Below are 21,614 nucleotides of genomic sequence, written 5' to 3'. Positions count from 1 at the left end.
AGGATATGGTGTTAAGGGACTAAATTTTTTTCTCTTTGAGACCTTTCCAATAGTGTAAGCAGTTTCAAATTTTGAGTTAGGAGCTGAAAGTTATGGCCCCACCAAGTTGCGATAATTAAATTCCTAGAATTTTTTGAAAATTTGTAATTTGTTGTCATTTTATTCTGCAAAGACTCTTCATTTATAATCTGTTGGATTCCATATACTATTGGAATTCCATGATTATGTTTAAAACTCGATTTTGAATAGGTTAATGTGACTTTTGATGCATACAACTTTGGCTTTTTGAGTTCTTACTATTGTCCATCTTGTTGAACAATACTTGCAAGTTTCTGCTTACCTTGTATTGTTACGAATTAATTACTAAGTTCAGATCATTAGTATCAGAGTTGGTATGCTCATATATGTCACATTGTACACGGTTTGGTTATAAGAGGTTGGGATTGGAGACGCATAACCCATCAATTTATCTCCCCCTGAGGTGTAACTGGCCAAATATGGCAAACCCAAATGTAGATCCTATTAAGGCCATGGTGGAAGAAGCTTTGAACAAACAAAGAGAAGAAATGATGAGGCAATTCTCTTGGATTCTACAAAACCCCCAACAATCGAATGAAGGAGGAAAACCATTCAATACTCATACTCCTTTCAAGGTGCAGGTAAATTTTGACATTCCAAATTTTGAAGGTAAAATTGATGCAGATGTTGTGGACGAATGGATATCAAAATTGGATAGGTATTTTTCTGTGAAAACCTTTTCGAATGCTGAAATGATAATCTTTGCTCTCCTAAAAGTCGAGGCACATGTGAAGCAATCATGGGAAAACAAAATTACCTCAAAGAATTTAGAGAATAGATTGAATGGAGTAATAGATGACGATCCTACATGGAACAAATTTGTTGAATTCATCAAAGAGGAGTATTTTCCCGAAGACACGTATGAAGAAAAATATATGGAGTGGCAATTGTTGCGACAAAAGAACGACCAAATTGTACAGGATTATGCCAATAAGATTCATGCTTTATCAGCAAAGCTTGGTATCAAAGCTTGGTATGCAATAAGTTAAAAAAATTGATTCATCTATATGCAAAAAAAGGGCCTTGTCAAGATGATTGTGAAGCAAAAAAAATTAAACTAGTTCTGTCTTGCTCTTTGTCATATTTTTGCATGTAAAACTAGTCTATGTGCTCATAGAAGTGAGCATAACACATCAAAATGAACCTAACCCATGTTAATGAACTAGCAGAGAGTTAAAAATTATTTTAGATGTGCTTTGGCTTGTTGTAACTATATATGAAGTAGGAGGGTGTCACCCAACTCTATTTAGGAAATTGTTAGGTAAACATTTGCTCTCCTTTGGTCAAGCTCTTTGACAAACTAATTTAATGATGATGAACAAATATGAAAATAACATGGTGTAAGAAAATACTGTAATTTTGATGTTTTTTTAACATTGAATCAAGCAATGGAAAATAAATACATTATAGGAGGCAACAAAACAACTGTTAATATGAACTAGCAAAGTAAAAGTCCATACAACCAAGATTATAACAGCGACAAAGACAACTCTAGAGAAGCACAAAAACAATGCAATACATATAATTTTGATTATGGACGTATAATGAATACTCTTACATCTAAGTCAACTTTTATCATTAAAATTAAATAAAGATATCGTTAAATACAATAAGGTAGCCTACAAATTGTATTAGGTCAACTTATTATAATTAGCAATAAAAGATCAAAACACAATCCATCATCAAAATAAAATGATTAGAAAACATAACCATACAAAAATGACTTGAGTTGATTCCACATCTTAAACCATTTATCAAAATAACAAATAAAAAATTTTAAATACTAAAACATATATATATATATATATCACAATAAGAAACATTAAAATAAAACACAATCTCTAAAAGTGGCCCCAAGCCATAAAAATAAATAGTAAAGGGCATCAATATCCCATTTTCACCATTAAAATGATCAACTCGTCAGCCTCCTTTAAACCGTTGAAACCACTTGACGGGCAAAGTCGACCGTCAAATTTAATTGTCGATAACGATGACATTTGTATTTCACAAAGTCGTTTTGCCAGTCCAGCTAAGATGCTACGTGGCATCCGAGACAAACAGTACGCTTGCGGGCCCCACTGACAACTGTACTCCACCTTAACATTTGGCGGGAAACGCGAAGGAGTGGGTCCCACTTGTATACACAGTTTTGGCGCGAGTTAAGATGATTGGTCCCCGTCTGTCTTGCAGCACACGCCATCGATATGTGTGCCCACATACGCATGCCCATACCCATGCCCATCCTATGACCATCCCATGACATGGCACAACCGGCAGATGTAGGTTAAAATAGTTAAGTGCATGAAAGTTGCGTGACACGTGTACGACTGTCTATATGTGTGCCGGCAGACACTCCGGTCGGCGTGTCATTGATTCGTAAACAGTGCCTATGTTAAATAAATAAATATAATTATTATTTATTTATTCAAATGCTGCTTATACTTGTTTGTCAAATTTATATTTTTTATTTTTTATTTTGTAAATGGAAAATGATAATGTAGCTTTATGTTTGTATGTGTAAAGTTGCACTTGTTTGTCAAAGTTATTTGGAAAATATTGGTGGGTTTGGTGAGTGATTTAAGGAGAAGATGGGGTGGTCAAATTTATTATTATTATTATTATTATGGTGATGTTAGGGTTTGTAATGTTTAGGAAAAGGGATGATATTTGCATAGAATCTTCCTTCAATTTAATTTTCTCACCCGTGTAAAACACTCACTATCTTTTTGCAAGTCCATTTTGTGTGGACCAACAAAAGCCTTTAATTTTCTCAGCGTCTTGGACATTTCACATTGACCTTTAGGTACACTTTAAGATATGGAGAGGTTTGATGGACTCAAAGTTTTACAATTTGGGTACCGTCAAATTTTTTTTGTAGGGTAAGAGTATCAGTTACTGTTTATGTTTTAATATTCATTTACTCTTTGCACATCTAATTTATCAATTATGAATTTTAAAAAAATCAAAAAACAAATAACTGAAAGTTTATTAATAAATTACATTTGTATCAATATCGATTTATTTTTTTAGTTTTTTTGGACCATAATTAACCCATTTGTGTACTTGTATTGGTACTCATGGCACATGATTATTGGGGCATTTGTGCATAATTATTGACGATTTTAAGTGCATGGTTATTGGGGCATCTTTAAACAGGTATCGAGCGACACTTTGAAAAGTGTACTTTTTGACCCTTGCGCGCATAATGGATCCCACATCGTGCACTATTACTACCCGGAAGCCAAAACAATAGCTATAAGTAGTTAAGTCACATGCAGAGACAACAAAAAAAATCATCAAAATCAAATGTACCATTTAGAATTTGTGGGTGCACGAAGTTAGCTATAACAGCTACTGGTACGCTTCCCCTAGGGTTGTATGATTTTTTTTTTGGATTTAATCGTGCAAAATATTTGTGTATCAATGTTTTGGATCACACCACATGAACCATCATCAAGATGAAAGAGAGCAATTGTTGGAGTGAAGATGGTTGATATATATAAAGTCTTTAATTTCCTCAACGTCTAAGGCCCTACACACTAACCTTTAGGTAGATTCTAAGATTTGGAGGAGGAGTTGGATTAGAAGGGAATTTTTTTTTGTTTTCACTATTTTCATGGATTGAAAGCTTCATAGCTGATATTAGATAGAAATGTTGGGTACGGTCAACTTTTATAGGGTGTAAGAGCAGATGTTTGATATTTATAAAGTTTATTGGGTTTTATTTTTTGGGTTGGGTGTGAAAGAAAATTTGATATTTTATTTTATTGTTAATTTTTGAATGAAGATGTAAGAAAGTAACAAGTAGAATTATAGATAGGAAAGATTTATAAAAATGCATTCATGTTCAACAAAATTGTAATGAAGAAAGACATTAGAAGACAATAAGGTTAGTTATAGACAAGGAAAATTTATACAAATTATAATGTTATAAATAAGGAAGGTATATATTATTTATAATGATGTTGATAGACTTGATATGACAATAATGTGTCACATTTTTAGGACATCTTAATTTTTGCCTGAAATCATATATTTTTTTATGAAAATTAATGATTTAAGTCTTGAAGAGTTCCATCTAAAAGGGCTTCATTGAAGGAGGTTAGATCAAATCCTTCTAAATAGAACTCTTTAAACTTAAGTTAGATTCTCAATGGAACCTCACGAACACCTATCAAAATACTAACAAAATATAATTTTGCTTCAATTTTTAGAAGGATGGACCTAGTAGATCTAGGCTTAATCCCTCTAGGGAAAAAGTCTCTGAAATTCTGATTAGGTTCCACCTCTATTAGGTTTTTATTCCCTCTTTCTCAGTTGAATTGTGAAAATGTTAAAATTAGGGTAAATAGGTGAATATTGAAGAGATCGAGCATAAACAGTAAGCTACAGTTGTTGTATGGGGACACCAACCTAGATCTGAGTAGAAGAAGTTGATTCGGTTTTGTTACTAAAAGTTCGGCCTGATTTTTTGAGACCATGTTGCTGGTCACCCTAGTCCTCTGAATTTCTTGTGGTCAAAAGGTAAACCTATTCGTCTCTGCAAATCCTAGTGATCCTCTAGAATGTAGCTTTGTACATATTTCCTACACACAAAAAGAAGGGGGAAATTATTGGGAATAGGGGTTTGCCTAAGTCAAACCCCAGTTTAGGAATTAACCTTGAATGAAATCATGCAAATACTAGAAAGATATACCCTAAGCACCAAACGAAGTCTTTGTTGATGATGATTTTTTGTTCTTTGAATGTAATCAAATATGTTGTATGAAATGGAATGAACATGACAAAACCCTAAGCACATACACATGCTTGCATAGGAATGATGTAATTTTGTTCCACAATAGTTGAATGATGAATATGCAGCTTTGAATATCTCTTAAAATGTTTGATAATGAATGCTTCACAGAGGCAAGAGTGTTGGGATAGATGAAATTAGGTTGATGAAATGTCTTTATATAGGGGGTTCTAGGTAAATTACCAATTAGGACGACCTCCAACGGTCATCTGGAACCACAGGCATCAATTTCTATTGGGAAATACAACACCTACCCCAATTTAAATTTGGGCCCCATTGAGAGGGACCTCTTGCATACAGGACCAAGATAACGCTTAGGGGGGAGGGGTATCTCACCGTGGGACCCACCAATGTGTGTTCATGGCCTCAAAGATGGAGAATAGGCACAAAACGGACCTAGACAAGTGATGAGGATAGGACACGTTAAAATAGGGGCACAAACATGAGGTATAAATTGGCCCGGTGACAATTATGATGCTACATTTAGCCCCCACTGTAATGGGAGTATGAGCCTATGCAAATATTCACAATAAATTAGATGAAAGATGAGAGAGAGGAGCAATTTGGAGCACAATTACAAGGAGTATAAGACATCACTAATTTTGAGGAACCAAACCCCAAATCTTAGGATCTTAACTCACTCTATTGCATTCAAGGGCACAAAAACAAGACAAAAACAAAAAGGTAAACAAAAACAAACAAAGACAAAAAGGCAAAAGACACACAAGACATAAAAGCTAAAAACCAAAAACAAGACCTCAAGTCAACAAGTCGAAGAGACCTTGATATCAAAATATGTCAACCACTAATATCACTCTTGATAATGTCATCTTAACAACACAAGTGATCACATAAAAAGAGAAAGAGCATGCATCATCCATGAACTACAAATAGCAAAGCTATGAGCTCACGAGAAGAAAGGGGGAAGCATGGATACACATTCTAGATGTGTTTTTATAGGTGATCCACGAGAAGAAGAGTGAGAGGAGACATGGATACACATTCTAGTTGTGTTTTTCTAGGTGATCCATGTTGGGGAGGAGAGTAGAAGTAGTCTAGCTGTGTTTTGCTAGTTCCACTCATCGTGTTGTGTGTGCAAGTGGGGTTTGGAATCAGGTGTTAAGCATCCCCTGTAAGATTTTATTTTCTTTGGTTTTGAGCATGCAAAAACCCGTGTAAGACATGAAATAAAAATGCAAATGTGTGTTTGGTATTGAGAAAATCTCATGTAAGAGTTTGTTTTCTCTAGTTTTGAGAATGTATAACCTCGTGTAAGACAAATATATGCCTGATTTTGAGGACATCTTGTGTAAGAGTTTGTTGAATATCCGAGCAATTGAGAGGGGGGTGAATTAGTTGACATCTTAAATAATTTCTTCGATTCTTTCACACATCTAGAATAACCAACATAATTAATTAAAGCAGACATAACATGAAAATGCATACACACAACACATCACATAATGAACACCAAATATGACGTGGAAAACCCAAGAAGGAAAAAACCACGAAGAATGTTAGTTCTCAATATAAAACACTGGTTAAGGTGACTTTTACAAAGGGTGACTCACTGCTAGAATGCTCATTGCAAGAGGGCTCGCTGCCCAAAAAAAGGTTCACTATTGAAGAAAGAAAGAAAGATAATCCACCACTGTAGCACATACTGCAAAACCAGAACTGCTTATGGTGCCTCAACACCAACACACTTCTCACATCATCAATAATTAGATCCTTCCTTTTCAATCTCGCATATCTTCAATAACAATGCCACACTTTTTCCATGGTAACATAATCAAATCATCCACATATATATATATTGTCTTTCAGGAATCATAATCTTCTAAGCCGACAAAGACAGAGATCTAAAATAGGTCAACACTAAACATTCTGGTGGTGGGAAGGAATGAGAAGTAGACCATACCACAACATGTATCATCGGTTAGATCAACATGTTACATCTATTACAAATTTCAAACTCAAATCATGACTCACATGCTACACCAATGCCGCTACTCATCCTCAAATTTCGAACTTAATCTGGACCCAAAAACTATTGTCCAATACAACAAAAAATAGGAATGGAACTAAGATATACATGAATGCAATCGATCAACATGATATCCGATAAAAAGAGATATCCAGATCACCATTGACTCAACTAATACATACTGAAACACATCTTTCAGAGCACTAAAGGTTCTTGGGACACATCTTCTAGATCACCAACACCAAGATCAAATGTTGACACCAATGAAAACCATTATGTTGACATCAATGACAACCAATCATACTCATCAACAGCACATTTGCAACAATCTCCCCCTTTGCAATTGATGGAAACATCCATCAACAACAAACAACAAAACAATACACAACTCTGCATTTCTCCATCTTTTCTGTATCATCAGATCAACAACTCTACATCTCTCCCCCTTTGACATCAAGGAAAAAGGCAGGCATAACTCCCTCTATGAAACTCACTTCTGCTCCCCCTAAGAGGAAGTACCCAAGCATTAGTCCAGATAATGATATACAAGTAGTTCACTAGACCAATGCACATCCAAATATACACCAATTCAAACTAGGAAGGGGTAGTACCCCTAAAATCTGTCAGAGATACTCAAAAGTATCTTTGCACAATGCCTTTGTGAAGATATATGCAATTTTATCTTTTGTAGGTACATACTTAAGCTTTACTTCATTATCCAGCACCTTTTCCCTCAAGAAGTGATACTAAATGGATATATCCTTTGTTTTGGATGTTATACCGAATTCTTAGAAATATTTATTGCACTAGTGTTATCACACATAATAGAGATGGGTTCATTGAATTTTATGCCAATATCCTTCAAAGTTTGCTTCATCTATAGAATCTATGTGCAACCTGAAGATTTTGCAATGTACTATGCTTCAACCGTAGATAAAGAGACAAAATCATGCTTCTTACTTGACCAAGCCACCAACTAGGAGTGTAAAGATGTAAAATGTTCTAAATTCAATAACAAAATAAAATACTCTTTATTCTTAAATAAACTCATAGTTCCTTTAATAAGTCTATTTACTTCCACTATTCCATCCTTAGCTCTAAATGTTCATTCCATTGATATCATAATAGACACGAGATTTCTATAAAGAAATAAAGATTCTTTATTCAATAAGAAAATGTAGTAGTATCTCAATCATATCTACATACAATACTTAGGCCTTTCTAATGTCTTGAGTTCAAATAACGAGAAAAATATAAAGTAAAGGGTGAGACATGTCCATTGATCTGCAATCCAAGCTATCTTCAATGCAATCTTTAGAATGAAGACGAGAACAAGATTTAGGTGATTTTTCCACCCAACCTTGAAGCTTACACTTCCCCGGAATTCTTGGTCAATCAAGAATACCCGACCTTGCATGAATTGCTTAGCAAAAAGAATTCGATAGACAAGATGGAATCTGGTGCGTGCCTAGAATGATACATGCATTTTCAATTTTCTAATTCCATAAAGAAACAAGCAAGATCAATCAAGGATATGGTAGAGAGCATAAATAAATCCATCTATTTCAATGGTCAATAAGTTACTCAAGCGAGTATAATGCCATGCATAGCAATAAAATATAGTTTGGAAAAGAAAACTATTCTCTTTATAAATCCACATTCGACACCCATCCCAGAAGGTACCTTTCCCTGCAAACACAAACATATCTAGTTTTCTTATTGTTTGTATGATATCCAAAAATGAATATTAAACAATACAATTTTTCATTAAATAGATATAGATGAAACAATCTTTCGTTAAATAGATATCGAAGAAACAATCTTTTGTTTACAACCTATTATATATAATAAGAAAACAATCTTTCGCTTCTATCTTTTCAAGTAACTCAAGGATAAGAATTAAAAACAAGAAGGTGTAACACATGTATGCATATTTAGCATATAGACAAAAATCAAATTTAGAGATAGAAATTATGAGTACACATTCTTTTATCTATTTCTCATAAAATCCAAATAGCGTAATCATACATTAACTTGTATTCGTTTTTCTATGGTTTCAAATTTCTGAGTTTAGAATACATAAGTTCTTTATCTTTCTACATGTTTTTTATTATCTAATTCTTTTCTTGAATAACATATTTAGTTCGATACTAACATGTGTTTTCCATGATTTATGACTTCAGCTAACTAAATTTAGTAATTTTCCATAACGGGTATTAAATAAAATGATAGTTCATAATGCACATACCTATACGGCTTTTCAAACGATATTTCAAATAATCATAATGACTTCTATTACAAAGAACTAATTCATAAGTTTAACTCATTTCTTCACTAATGATCTAAAAACAAACAAATCTCAAGATAATTTTGTTCTTATACTCTAACTATATAATAAATTATTGCTCATTAAGAGCCTACCTCTGAATTTTAAGCCAATTCTAATATGATCAATGCTAATCTTCTTCTGATTCTGACTGCAATACTCCTTGATTTCCAATGCTTTTATTCCTCTATGTTGTTCAAATCCTTTTCTCTATCATCACTATTCTCTAATCTCCCTTCTCTATTCATTATTCTTCATTCCATTATCTATTCTTTTCTATACTGTCATTTTCTCCCCCTTTTATAATTAGAACAACACTCTATAAATATAATGATCTATATTTCTTCCTATTTTTGAGCCAATCTCTCAGAGTGGTCAACTGTTATCTGAGTTTATATTTGACACCCCTATTTGTCATTGTTATCGTAATAATCTCAATTGAATTCAAACTTTGTTATATTGCTTGCATGTGGCAATTTGAACTACACATAGCGTTTAAGTTTATTATTATCGGTTATCATGTGGACTAATCACCCACGTTGTTGTTTGTTCATGCCATGTTATATGGCAAATTGAAAGAATGCAAAGGTTGAGGTTTGAGTGGGTAGTCGGTAGTAATACCGACTCCCTCCCTTCCATACAACTTTTTAACTTGCCACTGTTGGCACGTGAAATAGTTCGCATGGCACTTTGGCTTGCAAATATACCACACAATGCCTATTCCTATGACGTTTACCATGTTGATCAATCTGTAATCAATCTGTAGTCTGTGTTCAACTTGAACACTAAGTGTTGGTTTAGTTGCATGGTCGATATTCTTATCGATTCCCCCTTGCAAATCATTTCTAAGTCTTAGTGGCATTTAAGTCCATGCCAAGTCAACTTCACTAATATCGACTTCTCCCTATAAACATGCAATATGCTTTGTTAAATATGACATGGCATTAATAAGTCCACCAATATCATATCAGTTATTATGCTTTTTAATAAATCACTATCATATACATATATAATACGTATAATTTTATATATATATAACTACATTAATAAATCAATTCAAGTTTAATTATCTTTTCTTTTTCAAGACATTATATAAATCATATATGTATATATGTATATCAAATTCACACACACACACACACACACACACACACACACACATATATAATGTTTATATGTATGTCATTATCTAGAAATCAAAAAGTGGAAATATAAGCACGATATTTCATCCATTTCATTATGAAATTTATACATGACTTACACACAAAATGCACATACCATCTATAGATAGGAATCTGGAAATCATCAAAGCAATATAAACATTAGCCTAGCTCAATCACAAAACCAAATTGCAATGATAACAAAACCTACAAACATTCAATGAAAACATGAAAACAAGACATTCAAGATTGAAAACTAAGCAAACCAAATGCAGATGTCTCCTTCATGTGGCTCCATTGTCCTTCTTTCTCCTTCAAATAGCTTTGTTTGTGGATCTCACCTACTAGTGCATAAGCATGATGTGAAAGCAAGTAGACAAGACGAGATGACAGCATAAGGGTACTAGAAGAGTGATTGATTCGACCAGGGGCTTTGATTGAAGAAATTCATCCAATTTATAGACAAATTGGAGAAAAGACAAGATTAGCATGAAGAGATTTGAAAGGAAATTTCAAATCAAGAATAACAATTATGACAAATTATGACAAATTGACACTTTCTATGCAAGATTGATTGATTGATAATTATGACAAATTGCTATGTCAAAATTGATTGATTGTCAATTATGCCAAATTATGACAAATTTGCTATGTCATTCCCATGAAATTAGGAGAAATATAGGAGAAAATTGAAATTAGATGAATTAGAAATTAGGAAATTAGAAAATGAGGAAATTAGGAATTAAGTGAATTAGAAAATGAGGAAATTAGGAATTAAGTGAATTAATTAACAATTTTTCATTTATTAATTAATTCACAAAGAGGGAGGAATTAGTTAACCAATTAAATAAATATTTAATTGTGACAAGAAGACTTAGGATAAATAAATAAATTATTTAACCTAGAGGGAGAAATGACAAACAAGGTTAAATGAATAAATCGTGAAACCCTGGAAGATGAATTAGAAATGCAAGGATGACAATTAGGTCTTGACAAAAGATAATTGATGCTGATTCGATCATGATTCTGACTAAAAAAGGACCAATGTTGATAAACAATTGAGATTGGTTGACAAATTGACCAAGATTGACAAAGAGATCAAATTGATAAGTGCCAATTGACGAGGAACAATGACTAATTGATCCAAATTGACATGATTGAAAAAGGACAAGGATCGATGACAAATCGATCGCAAAATTGACGAGATTGACAAGAGGACAAGGATCTATGACAAATCGATCACAAAATGACAAGATTGACAAGGACAAGGTTCGATGATGAATCGATCACAAAATGACAAGATTGACAAGGACAAGGATCGATGACGAATCGATCGCAAAATGACAAGATTGACAAGAGGACAAAACCCTAATTCTATCATCGATTAGGATTGATGATGTCCAAAATGAAATCGAATTGACGATGTCAAAATATGACAAATGAGCACGCACATTGATGCGACAGGATAAGATCGACCAAAATCATGACTGAAGATTGTTGTCGACAAGACCAAATTCGAAAGCAAGGCAAATGAAGAATGCAGAAGAAGGACTCGATGCTCGCAAATGATAAAGACCAAGTACGCAACATAGAAGAAATGTTAATGCGATGCAAAAACCTAAAATAAGGCAATGCACCAATGTTAAAATATGACTCCGCAAGCGTTGACCAGTTTTAGACGTCTACATTTTGCCCCTCTTTGAAACAATGCGATTTCAAGCGTTGTTTCAAAGAACAATAATGAAAATGCCCCATACGATAACAATGACATATGCATGCCCCCTCGAGGAATTGGCTGGAAACATCCAGAAAAGAGGCCAATTGATTGATAAGAATGATAGAACACGATAGGAGCAAATGGACTGAAAATCGGGGATCGGATGCACGAATGACAAGAATTGAAGGTGCAAAAGACTACGACCAGCATAAGATGGAGAGAGTGCACGTCCATCTATGCACTGACAAAGATCTATAAATGAGACAAAGAGAGTGAAAAGAGCTCATTTGCACTAGCCAAAGTGGAGGATTAGTTGCTCTGGAAAAGGACACTTGCAGAGAGATGGCAAACATTCAAATGGCAGATCACCTCGGGGAAAATGTACACACCTATAGACGACCAGACGACGTGAGAGCAGCGGTATGTATCTCAAAAACCCATATTGTCAATTTCATGAATTTGACTTGCTTGCAGGACATTGCGGGGCCCACAGAAAATGCAGAAAGTGACTTATGCGCCTGTGTGAGCGCATCCTGTGCTTGTGTAGGGTATCCTATGCTTGTGTAGGGTATCCTATGCTTGTGTAGGGTACACAGGTGCAAGTTGATGCAACACAGGCGCAGTATATAGCACACAGGCGCAGTTGTGCCCTGGGAACTCAATTTTGGTCAAAAACAGCATGCGAAGGGTCCGAAAAGGGGGATAAGGGTAGGATAGATCAAAATAGATTAAAAACACCTTGAATTGGACATGAAATAAGAAAAATGCAGCCCGTAGAAGGAAACCCTAAAACTGACGAAGTATGCCCCAATTGTGATGCAGAGTCGATAGTATCCATTGATCACGTGGGAGAACCGACTTGACTGCTTCATGTTACGACATAGACTCAGGAGCACGAACAGAGACACATTAGCAAGACTTGGAATATACTACATCACATTCATGCCTAAGATTAGGACAAACACAGGAATACTCACCACATTGGCAGAGTGATGGCATTCAGAGACCTCCTCATTCCATCTGGCGACTGGAGAGGCGACTATGACACTAGAGGATGTATGGCGTATCCTCCGCATTCTGATTCATGGAGAGATGATAGAGTATGACCCAGTGACAAGGAGAGATGCTTTGTGCAGATTATTTGAGTGTGACGCAGATGATCTAGATATCGTAGAGAGGGAGATTGGCTAGGAGACCATGGCATCAGAGTATAATCGACAATATGTGGTGATAGTCATGGTTATAGCATGCCTACTAGCAGGAGACAGATGAGGACATGGATTCCCTATTTGATGGGGAAGAGTGCTAGAGTGGATGGCGACAGAGGGGACGGTGTATGCATGGGGACCATGTGTACTTGCTATGCTATATTTTCAGCTGCATCAGATAGCATATCAGGGAGTGCAGACTTTGAGCTATGGAGTCACACTGCTATAGGTATGGGCATTTGAGCACATAGCCATATGTCGATCAATTGCAGAGAGACAGGTAGTACCACACCGACCATATGTGTACTGTTATGGGGGAGCACTGAGACAGGGTCCTTTCGGATACATACTGTATTGGCGACATGAGCTAGATAGATTGAGAGAGTTCACATGGAGGCCATATCTTGATTGCCCCGGATGGTCAGATGATAGTGATGAGCTACCGTATTGCAGACAAGAGAGATACTTGATTGGGCAACTAGTGAATCACCAGAGAGTGATTGAGATGTACCTACCAGAGAGAGTCAGATGATAATTTGGAGAGAGACAGGATGTACCTAGAGGGACTGCACACTTTGCTCGATCTCACAGAGAGACGAGTCAGTGGGGGAGGATGATTCAACCACACATAGCATATGTTGACTTCACACAGCTACAGTAGAGACAGTGGGATTGGAGATCAGATGTGGTGGACGCAGGGACGACAGAGGAGTATGAACGATGGTTTGCACGATGACGACCAGTGGCATTGATAGATCCTGATATTCCGGTACCGAGGAGACAGGAGGACTTCCCACTCACGGGAGAGGAAGAGGGAGATGATGAGGATGAGGAGGATGAGGGAGATGATGAGGATGAGGGGGATGATGAGGACGGAGATGATGAGGATGATGACTATGAGCCAGATTCAGCTGATCAGGAATCATTGCAGGATATACCCATAGAGCCGGAGACAGCTAGGATAGAGGAGATGGAGATGTGCAAGGCTACCATAGCAAGTCAGCATGATCACATTGCGACATTAGAGAGACAAAATTCCATCTTGAGGATAGAGAATGATTAGTTTAGAACATAGATAGCCAGATTGACAGCGGCTCGAGATACAGTGATAGCGCAGGCACAATGAGAAGAACAAAGAGTCACTGAGTATATTGGGTCAATTAGGGATTCCAGTGCACATGAGATGGCACAAATGTTGGTAGAGACCAAAGAGGAGATATGCCATTGGAGGACACTATATGAGAGTGCAGTTCCACTAGAGCAGAGAGCATCGTCATATTAGGCACGATCGAGGACAGAGAGCAGGCTACGCTCTCGGAGGTCAGTGAGCAGCATGGGGGTGAGTGGACCTATGAGACCACCACAGCCTGGACCTAGGGCAGGAGGGACATCATCCTTGAGACATGGCAGGGATGAGGATGACAGAGGGAGCACGCAGTGACAGAGGCACGTGGTCCTTATGACAGACAGTTGACATTATGTAGTGTGATATTATATAGTCAGCCTGTAGGCCATACTTAAGATAGACAGTCCAATTTTGTACTCCAATATTATTTTGATATATGATATGATATGCATCGATATGATGGGATGCAATGTGTTATGACGTATGTGTTTACTTTCCATGTATGGATGGCGTATGCAAGGTTTTATGTACCATTATGGAACATGTATGGATATATTTTTATGTGTTTTTGATGCATTTATAATATGAAATGGATAAAATGCTTGATATGATGCTTGATGTGATGTTTGATATAATGCAAATGTACTAACCAATGAATGCAGGATGCAGCATATGTGTTTGGGGAAATCGGAGCACTAAACCGAACTGACTATCCGAACTGACGAAAGAAATGTTAGTAAGAAGAAATGAGACAGAGGACAGTTAGAGACGAAGAAAAACTTGCTTTCAGTAATGCACTTTGTAGGTGAGAACCTTTATTTAATGTAGCAAAACGGATGCAGAGCATCATGGCATTGAAGGCCAGAGCTGGAACACAACCCTTTTTGCAAAAGACAGACACATCGCACACAAGGAATGAGTGAAGCATCCTAGGGTGCATACATCAAGGGTCAAGGTATGTGCGGCGTTCACAAAGCGAACGTACTTATCACAGACACCCAATGATATAGTTGCCCCAGTTTGTAACAAACATTCCACAAACAGCAATCTCAACAAAAAAAAGGGACCATGAACCATCCGATCACTCTAAATCACTCAGTGACATCATCGAGCTACATAGGAACATGATCGAAGAAAAATCAATAAATGATAAGACTCGCTAATTCCAACAAGTCAAACAAACATCTTGATCTGCATTGTCAAAAGTTGAAAGTGTTGATGGGACGATCATGTTGTCTGGTTTCAAGGAATGTGGTACCCCGTCTAAGACAGGACACAGTCTAGTTTCAAGTATACCACACCCTGTATAAGACCCATGATAGTAGTGACAAGGACAAATCATATTGATGCTGACGTTCGACTGAGAAGACAATTGTGATCAGTTTGAATGTCTGGTTTGATTGAAAAAGTTCATCTGTTTATGCATGATTTCATTAAAGCACAATGTGTGATTGCGTGTCATTGGATGTATACTTAGTGATCTGTCTTATGCACCAAGAGGATATTTATTGTCAAAGAAATTGTTTTTGGATTTTGATGTTTTGAAAAAAAATTCAGGACTGTATTTGACTTTTTTTTGGATTTTTTCAGGACATTTTTCAATTTTTATGATTTTTTCAGGACATTATTTGATTTTTTTGGATTTATTTCAGGACATTTTTCAATTTTTTTGGATTATTTTAGGACATTTTTCAATTTTTTTTGGACTTATTTCAGGACATTTTTCAAATTTTTTTTGGATTTATTTCAAGACATTTTTCAATTTTTTTTGGATTATTTTAGGACATTTTTCAAAAAAAATTTGGATTATTTCAGGACATTTTTCAATTTTTTTTGGATTATTTCAGGACATTTTTCAATTTTTTTTGGATTTTGATTCGAAAGTTCCAGTGATTGATCATGACAAGGGGAATGCACCCAATGCACATCTGAAAGATATATATGGAAACCAGGACCGAAACATATGCACAAGAAATGGAGTATGCAAGACAATGATGTTGACCAATCATTGGCCTGAAACAGAACATTGGGTCAGGACAAGGATAGGCATGATAAATCTTTAGAGAGAAAGCATAGCTAGAGGTCATGATAGGTGACAGAGCAATGATTGTTTTTACACATGGCGCCTGTTTGCCAAGTTTTCACCATGGTACTTGCCCAAAGCTCTTGTTTGTCAGGTTTTCACTAGAGGACAAATCATTTTTCTTTACTTTTTTGTTCTTTTTCTTTGTTTTTCACTTTTTTCACTTTTTTTTGTATTTTTTTGAGCTTTTTAATTTTTTTTTTGTATTTTTTTCAGGATCATATTTGAAGACTACTGATAGAAAATTATACCCAGTACTTGGGAAGGTGCATGCTATTTATAGGATCTGACAAAGGTTCACCTTCTAGAGTGGCAAGCTGATATGCCCCCAAGCCATAGGCTGCAGTCACTATGAAAGGCCCAACCCAATTAGGTTCAAACTTGCCTTTGATGGCATCAGTAGATTGTGCATTCTTGGGGTTTGCCTTTAAAACCAGATCTCCCACTTCGAAGTGTCGCCCTTTGACCTTCTTATTATAAGAGCGACGGAGACGGTTTTGATATGCTTGCAAATGTGTCAGAGCTGTCTGACGCTTCTCATCTAACATCTCAAGCTGATGCAACTGAGAGACTCTGTGTGTTTCATCATCAATTAGATGTTGCGAGGAAACACGCAAAGAAGGAATCTCCACTTCCAAGGGTAAAATGGCTTCTGCACCATACACCAAGGAATAAGGTGTTGTGCCAGTAGGTGTGTGGATAGAAGTGCGATAAGCCCATATTGCTGGATTCAACTGGACATGCCAATCTCGACCAACGTCATTGACAACCTTTTTCAGGATCTTGATAATGGTTTTATTTGATGCTTCGGCTTGACCGCTACCCTGTGGATAGTATGGACTGGAGAAACAGTGTTGGCTATGAAACTTTTCATAGAGTTCCTTGACATCTTTATTCTTGAAGGGACGACCATTATCTATGACTATGGCAAGGGGAACCCCATATCTGCATATGATATAATTCAATAGGAATTTTGAAATTTGCACACCAGTGATATAGGTCATGGGGATAGCCTCGATCCACTTTGTAAAATACTCTGTGGCTGTAATGATGAACTTGTGTCCATTTGCAGATGTCAGGTGAATCTTGCCAATAAGATCCAATCCCCATTGAGAAAAGGGCCACAGAGATATGACAAAATGAAGCTCTTGGGCTGGCGCATGAATATAATTTCCATGGATTTGGCATTTGTAGCACTTCTTAACAAAATCATGAACATCCTTTTCCAAAGTGGGCCAATAATACCCAACATGAATCAACTTTTTGGCTAAGCTTAGACCATTAAAATGGCCCCCACATATACCATTGTGAACCTCATGTAAAGCCATTTGTACTTCATCAGAATCCAAACACCTGAGGAGGGTATGGTCAAAGGAACGATGATAAAGGGTGTCGGCAATGATGACATATTTGGCTATCTGTCGGATGAAGGCTCGGCGTTGGTTAGTGGAAAGGTTAGGTGGTAAGGTTTGGGATTTTAAATATTGATAGACGTCATTGTACCACGGGGAGTTAGGGCCAACAAGAACACACATCACATTTGCTGTCAGAATTTCAAAAGAAGGGACAAGCAATTGTTCGACCAAAAATTCACATTTGTCCATATTGTGGGGCATATTCAACATGGAAGTAATCGTAGCCATCGCATCTACTGACTTGTTTTGAATTCTTGGAACTTGACTGAAATGGATAGCCGTGAATTTTGTCTTGAAGAAATCTACCATATGCTTGTAGGGAATAAGCTTTTCATCTTTTGTTTTGTAGTCATCATTGACTTGACGGATGACTAACTGAGAATCTCCATAGACTTGTAAATGTGTGATGTTCCAGTGGACTGCTACTCTGAGTCCTGTGACCAGTGCTTCATACTCTACAATGTAATTGGTACAATGAAAAGTTATTCTGTAGGACTTCGGAATAGCATCACCTTGAGGGGTGACAAACAATATGCCTGCTCCGGATCTGAACTTGGTATGGGATCCATCAAAGTATAACTTCCATTCATTAGAAGATGTAAGAGCAAAGATTGATTCATCCGAAAAATCGGTCAACATGGGATGATCATCATAAATGGGAGCCTCTGCAAGTTGATCTACTATGACTTGTCCTTTTATTGCCTTTCGCTCCATGTACTCAATATCAAACTCACTGAGGATCATCACCCATTTTGCTAGGTGACCTGTCAAAGCTACCCTACTAAGCAAGTATTTCAAGGGATCAATTTTTGCAACTAACAATGTTTGATGACTTAACATACAGTGTCGAAGCTTTTATGTTGCAAAGACCACTGCTAAACATGCCCGTTCAATAGGTGAATAATTCAGCTCATAGCCCACTAGTGTCCGGCTGATATAATAAATAGCTCGCTCTTTGTCGTTCTCATCCTGTTGGGCCAAGAGAACTCCTAGTGCCGTTTTAGTTGCAAAAATATATAATATAAATGGCTTCCCTTCTATAGGAGGCATTAGAATAGGTGGCGACAATAGATAATCCTTGAGAGCTTGAAATGTTGATTGACATTGCTTAGTCCATTTAAAAGTGACTCCTTTATGTAATAAATGTTGGAATGGATGACATTTGTCTGCCGATTGAGCTATAAAGCGATGGATTGACTATAGCTTTCCTTGCAGACTTCTTAATTGCTGAAGATTGGAAGGAGGAGGCATATCCATTATTGCTTTAACCTTGGCAGGGTCAACTTCAATGCCTCTGTGAGAAACAATGTACCCTAGTAATTTGTCGGCTGTGACACCAAAGACACACTTCTTTGGATTGAGTCTAAGCTTGTAGGTCTCCATTCGGTCAAAGATTGGGCCCAGGATGGCTAGATGACTATCTCTTGTGACAGATTTGCATAATAAGTCATCAACATAGTCTTCCATCAAAGTATGCATGAAATCATGGAAAATTGTTGTCATCACTCTTTGATATGTTGCGCTAGCATTTTTAAGACCAAAGGGCATCACATTCCAATAGTAGGTACCCCAAGCACAGGTGAATGTAATCTTATGTTGATCTTCAGGAGCAATGCGAATTTGGTTATAGCCGGAGAAACCATCCATTAATGAGTGCATCTCATATCCAGCAGTCATGTCAACTATGATGTCTATATTTGGCAATGGAAAATCATCTTTAGGGCATGCTTTATTGAGATCCCTAAAATCCGTATAGATTTTGATGCCCCTAGTTACCTTGCTAACTGGTACCAAATTTGAAATCTAGTCTGCATAATCAATGGGTCTAATAAAGCCCACATCTAGTAATTTTTTCAGTTCTACCTTGACCAAAAGAGCCACCTGGGGATGCATCTTTCTGAGTTTCTGTTTGATAGGCTTGGCATCTACTTTTAATGGCAAGTGATGAAGGACTAATTCTAGATCAAGGCCAGGCATATCTACATAGGACCATGCAAAACTGATCTTCTTCTCAAGAAAGAAATTCACAAAATCTATCTTTTCCAGTTTTGATAAAGAAGCAGCGAAATGAATGACCTTAGGGTTGTCAAGTGTACCCAAATTGATTTCTTTGGTCATTTCCACAAGCAATGTTGATTTATCCTGACTTGATAGGGGTATGTCCAATCTGCCACCTTTGGGTGCCTCAGAGAGGTTTTCACCCGCAGGTACGTCTTTTATTTTTACTTTTGTATGATCAAAGAGTGCCTTACAGTTTTCACTCAAAGACCTATTCTTTTGATTTTTTACTTTTTCTTTTCTTTTTTCATTTTGATGACTGGAAGATGGAGTTGACTCCCCAAAATATGCTATGGAATCCAGATCAATAGCAAATCCTGCCTTATGATCTCCTTGTGGTATGCCTTCTCATAGTCCCAGAAATTCGGCAATTGCTTCGTCATTTTGAAAACAATCCAATGTGAGTGGTTCTTGTTGGTCATGTTGGATAAGCTGGGGATAAACGAGGGGCATGTCATCATTAGTTTTAAGGAGAGGGAGGACTGAGATGGTAAAGATGTAAACATCTGTGGTATCACTGTCTGAACTGCTTGTATCTGATTCGGAGCTTGGGTCCCAGAATGACTCTATCCAAGCATTAGGACATGTTTTGGGAAGGGGAGTTATTTCATGTTTGTCTTCCATAGGCAAATCATCAGGGTCAAGGAAAACATTGTCAAGGGCATAGGAACTAGAGGAAAAGGAACCCCACTCCTATTCATTGGAATCAGTTTCAGGTCGGGTATCCTCAGGTGTTGTTTCATCATCAGAGTCATGCCCCTTTCCACACGGGTCACTTTGGTAGACAAGGATCCAATTCACAATGGTACAAAACCTAACCCTAAAGTTGGAGGTCGCCTCTTGGGTATAATGGGTTCTAGCCTTCCTTTCTTGTCAGGGCCTAAGCCACTGCAGCCATCATATCCTTTCTTCTGTAGCATAGTAAATCCTTTGTTGTACCGCTCCACCAACAACCTGATAGGTGGTGTCTCAGTTGGATCCTTATAAAGCCAATCTATGACATCGTCATCCAAGGTTTCTTTGTCAAGTTCACCCCATCTTGTAAATGTAGTGGGGAGCTGATATTGAATGACTATCTTAGGTTCCTTTTGCAACAAATGTGGTTTTCCATGTGATTTTGGAGATATTGGTAAATTCCCAATGAGGAATGTTTGAGCCATTGAATACTCTCCACATCCTTGGTCCTGTATCTTCAATTTACCTTTGATAGCTTCTAACAACTCATTAGGATCCACATAACTATGTGAGTGAGCCTCTCTATTAACTGGGACTTGCTATTGTGGGAAATCCTTTAGAGTAGCACAAAATTGAAATGGATTAGGATCTCCTGGAATTGTTATCTCAGATCCATTATAAGGATATTTTAAACATTGATGATAAGTGGATGGAACTGCTTTCATTGCGTGGATCCATGGACGACCAAGAATCATATTGTAAGAGAGATTGAGGTCTAGGACATGTAGGAAAGTGTTTTTTGTTACTGGACTGACTCTGATAGGCAATGTAATTATCCCTTTAGATGGGCGCTCAGCATCATCATATGCTTTGATTGTTATTCTTCTGGAAGCATCAATGTCATTTTCTGTATAACCAAGGCCAATGACCACTCTCAAGGTACAAATATTAAGACTCGCTCTGCCATCTATCAAGACTCGTCGGAT

Source organism: Cryptomeria japonica, chromosome 2 (genome assembly GCF_030272615.1).
Source record: "Cryptomeria japonica chromosome 2, Sugi_1.0, whole genome shotgun sequence".
In the NCBI taxonomy this organism is placed as follows: Eukaryota; Viridiplantae; Streptophyta; class Pinopsida; order Cupressales; family Cupressaceae; genus Cryptomeria; species Cryptomeria japonica.
Note: the sequence above shows the minus strand (reverse complement) of the source record.